Source organism: Apis dorsata, unplaced genomic scaffold (assembly GCF_000469605.1).
Source record: "Apis dorsata unplaced genomic scaffold, Apis dorsata 1.3 scaffold_52, whole genome shotgun sequence".
NCBI lineage: Eukaryota > Metazoa > Arthropoda > Insecta > Hymenoptera > Apidae > Apis > Apis dorsata.
This window is the reverse complement of record NW_006263353.1, coordinates 2,177,566-2,182,415: the sequence shown is the minus strand read 5'-3', so window position 1 is coordinate 2,182,415 and position 4,850 is coordinate 2,177,566. Positions and strand designations below refer to the sequence as shown.

Genomic DNA, 4,850 nt, shown 5'->3' with positions numbered 1-4,850 from the left:
TTTTTTTTTTTTTTTTTCATACATATATATATTTTCTTTTTTTTTTTTATTATTATTATTTAGTTGTAATTACATTTATGGTGATGTGCTCTTTTTCTTTTTTTCTTTTTCTTTTCGTTTTTTTAAATCACAAGTGTAGTTTTAGGTTAATGACATCAGGAAAAAAAAATCAATCTCTTGCTATTTACTTAATTTCCGTAATTCACAATTTATATATTTAATAGTTTTGTAAGCGATTTATTCACATCGGTTGAGTATATTTGATTTAGGGCGAAATTTTATGTTCGTACTTCGTAAAATTTCTTTTATTCAGATTTTAACGCTTTTTTTCCTTTACTATCATTTGGCAAACTCTCATGTGTGAAAGTGGTGTTAAAGAGCAGAGAAAAAGAATCAATACGAATTTTTGCATATCCGTACCATTTTTCATTAGGGAAAGAATACCGGCGAACCATTCTTTTTAAAAAAAAATTCGTGATTAAGCAATGAATCGAAAGGAAAAATGTGAGGATCAAACTCGCATCGAAGTAAATATGTAGAAGAAATATAAAATAGAACTAACGTCTTCGAACGACAACGTCAAACAATACAAAAATGAAACAATGAAATTGTGTCGCATTTCGAATCGTTTTGCCCTCAAAAGTATTTTGTCACGAGGGAACTTCGAAACGCGACATCATATTATCGATATATAATAATATCGTTTTAAATTGATCTTTCATGCAAGAGAATGGAAATCAACAGCTCATCAATTTCATACAAAGCACTGATCATTATACAGGGACACAAAACACAGCCACACGAAACACTATGTCGATTAATTAATTAAGCCTTAAATTTAGAATTAAGTTGAAAGGTCTGAAGTGAAACAAAGATAGAAAGGAAAAGAAGGAGGGAGAGATAGAGAGCGAGCGAGCGAGCGAGCGAGCGACAGAGAGAGAGAGAGAGAGAGAGAGAGAGAGAGAGAGAGAGAGAGAGAGAGAGAGAGAGAGAGAGAGAAGAGGAAGAAGCTGTCTTTTTAAGCGCTATGGTCTACGATTACATATTCAAATCAAATATCTCAATCAATGTTTTTTTTAAAAAGATAGAACAAATGTGAGAAAGCGCGATTTTAATCGGTAAAAGATTGATGTTATTTTTTTTTCTGATCCAATCGTGCCTCCTTTTTTGTTCCATTTAGATTTCTTACGTGGTATTCGATTCGTATATTTCAGATTTGATTTTAAATATCTTTAATTCTCGTTGAAACAATCGTCAAAATTCGAGGCACATGCTTTGATCTCAATTGTTCTCGCGAAAGGAACTTTTATTTGTGTTTTATTTCTATACCAAGGAAATTTAGTGGTCATGGAATCATGCAGCGAAATTCGATGCCATTTTCACTCGCTCTTCGATAATCGATTTATAATATTAATATAATAAGTGTCGCTTTGCGTTCGAATCGAATCGTTTCAAATTCGAACGCAAATTCGACATTCTCTTCAAGATCACTGATAATAACGAAAATAAAAGAAGATCGAAAGTTTGTTTTCTGCGTGGTTCTACGATGCACACATTTATATATCGAACGATAAAAAAAAGACATTTTCGAAGGGCTAGACCATTGTTAAGGAAAGTACGATTTTTACCTACGGTAGCAAGGAGAAGTTTCTCGTGATCTATTGATTGTTTACTTGTAAATTCCATAACGCATCTCTGACGAGCCTGTCGATGACAATATTTTTTATTCTTCTTCCTGCTGCTGCTCGTGAAAGTCCAGCCGTACACCAGCGCGATGCGCGACCATAAAAAATACAATATCATTTTGTTTTTTTTTTTTTTTGTTTTCTATTAAATGGGATTAATTTGACGGAAGATTAATCATAGAGCTCGTAAAAATATGGTATAAAAAAAGGAAACAGGGAGATCAAATGAATTGCACAAAAATTTTACACATTATAATAAAACAAGTATCCGTGTCAATCTGATGTGCGGCTAAATTATAAAATGTAGGGGAAATGGATTGACCGCGATTGCGGTACGTAAAAAAAAAAAAAAAAAAAACGCACTGACTATTTTAGCGAATCGAGATTCGACCATGTACCTTGATATATATCTTGAGAGTGTCTCCAGAAAGTATGTATGCGTTGGTGATTGCGAAAGGAAGTAAGAATGCGAATATGTATGTATGTACGTATGTGAGTGTGCCAAAAGAAAAGTGTGAGTTAAGCGCGTGCGCGCGTATGTGTGTGAAAGAGAGAGAGAGAGAATAAACATAAATATATATATACATTAAATATATACGGTCGGAGGGAGAATCCAATTCCTTCGTTCTTGAAGAAGAAAGAAAATGGACACGTTTTATCCAGAAGATAATTAAAATGAAGATCGTTTATTTTTGCGATCGTTCGAACAAAATTCGTAAACCAAAAGCAAGTTAAATGAAAGATGAATACACTTGGAAAAAACGTGTCCGTTTGACTTCTCCATTTCTCGCATGTGCAGAGCGGTTTAAGCATCATTGCACGATCAATAATAAAAGAAAAGCAACACACGATCGATGGCGTTTAAAAATGTGTGCGTGCGTGTGTTACTTGGACAAAGAAATTATGAACGAAAAGAGATTGTGCCATCGCTCGCACGTGCGTGACAATAATTTTTCCTACGTGTAATCGTTGTGCGAAATAACTTTAGTTTTTTTTCTTCTCTTTTTTATTTCAAGGCTCACCGCGGAGAGTAATGTTTGCGCGGTAAATTTGAAATTTTGCAAGATAGAAATTTTCTATTTTTCACGCAAAAATGTGAATGCACGACGCTTGTATTTTGAGTCAATTACTAAATTATCCGCGCTGCCAGATGTTCATTCCACTTTTAATCGGCCAGTAGTGAAAGACGCGGCGCTGCCATCTTGATCCGTAGACCTAGTTTCCATACTATACAGGTCAATAATATAATTAGCAGTAAATTTTAACTATGTAGAAACGAATTAAGTAAATGCGTATTATATATAATTTCATGCTGTTTGATCAATTGACTGTATATTTTTATTTTATAAATTTCATAATTTTATCTATGATAAATATAATTTTAGTATATCATAAAAATCAAATTTAAGTGCAAATTATAATTTAATATAATGAGAACTGCTTTTATATCTGAGTTTTACTCAGCTGTACATATCGTATAATTGTACAAATTATATATATTAGTCTCTCTATTACCTTCCAAATAAAATTTACAAGTGAATAAAGATTTTAAAGGAAGGATGATAGATTGACTATTTTAATTTTTATTTAAAAATTTTGGAGACTAGTACTTCGGATCGGAAAAAATTGTAAATTAGATATATATTTATATCAAAATGGTCTTAAGAAAATGACTTTCCTGTCACGCGCAGATGTTTCTCCTCCGTCTATCTGTTCTATAAACCACATGGCATTTCTTCTTCGAATGGTTTCTCTTACTTTTATTATTTTTTTTTTTTTTTTTTTCATTTTATAAGCTTATATTTTTACATCAAGCATCGCTGTACAGAGCATTGTTCCGCGAAACTTTGGTCTGCTTTAAAACAAACGACGATTTAGAAATAAAAAGATACAAAAACGAATGAGGTAGACTTATAGTGCACCGAAGGGCACTATCCATTCGAAGAAGCTTATACTTCAGAATCAATAGGTCTTTCATTTTGTGCATTTATTAAAACATAATTTTCGTATTGCTTTTACTAATATCATCTTCTTTAATAACAACATTGAAAGCTTGTTTCTCCTCGGATTCAAAAAAAAAAAAAAAAAAAAGAAAAAGATCAAGAACTATAAGTGAAGTAAATTAGCACAGTTCAAAACAATGAAAAAAAGGAAGAAAAAGAAAAATTTAAGACTATCGATAATCAACCTATTGTCTTCGAGAGTATAGGCTTCGCGAATCCGATAAAGTTATACAAAAAACAAAAAAAAATACAGAATGACAGAACTTTTGTTCTGTCCCAACGAAATAGAGGCGACGAGTTTACCGTTAGGCAGTAAATTATATAGATGTAATTAAGGTTTACTAAAACGCGATATTTGCAATGAAAACGGTGAGAGAAACGAGGGGAAAGATAAGAGCTGTGGAATGATTGAAGGATTAAATATTAAAGATGACGATGTGATCCAAGGAAACGATGCGATTATCGTTTTCCATTTTGCGTCTCTTTGATAAAACTCCGTCGCGGACATGATGCAATTTGCTGTCAAGTTTTAGGGTATATAAGAATAGAGTTATATAATGTATATCTATAATTGTACGTAAAAAAACGCAAAAGCAGTACGTTTAAGGTTCGACTCGAGCGCATACATAAGAAATAATGTATTATAAAATATCATATTAAGGGTGCCCGTTTTGAGTGCAACATTTTTTTTTTTCTTGAGGAGGATCAATCGATAAAAAGCGGGTCTAAGCGAAAGAAAGAAAAAAAAAAAAAAAAGAAACAAGAATGGATTCGCGAACAATTGTACATAATGCGTGAATCGAAATTCATTTGCACGAGCCCGTGGTGAGCTCGCGAAAGAGAAAAATATTTTGTTATGTAAAAAAAAAAAAAAAAAAAGAATCGATGGACTGATCGATGAGATGAAGAAAAAGAAGTTCCATTTTGGGATACAGTGTGTGGCTGCTATGCATTTTCAAACGCACGTTTTCGAGTTATCCTATGAAACTGTTCGATCGATATATGGATCTTTCTGCGGCTTCAAGTTTAGAAAGAGAAGTGAAGAAGAGGAAGAAGAATAAATAAGAATGAAGAAGAAGGGTGGCAATGAAAAACAAGATAATGGATGCTGTCGTTACGCGCAAGAACGAGATTTCTTTATCATTCCGAAGAGATAGACTTG

At 32.7% G+C, this 4,850-nt stretch overlaps 1 long non-coding RNA gene across 1 annotated transcript in view; it reads left to right on the top strand.

The window, feature by feature from the left end:
- Positions 1-4,847, top strand: part of LOC102675434 — a 21,724-nt gene extending 16,877 nt beyond the window's left edge. Inside the window, exon 3 of the long non-coding RNA XR_420786.2 lies at positions 4,728-4,847. This is a non-coding gene — a long non-coding RNA (uncharacterized LOC102675434). The remainder of the gene's footprint in view (positions 1-4,727) is intronic.
- Positions 4,848-4,850: the final 3 nt, after the last annotated feature.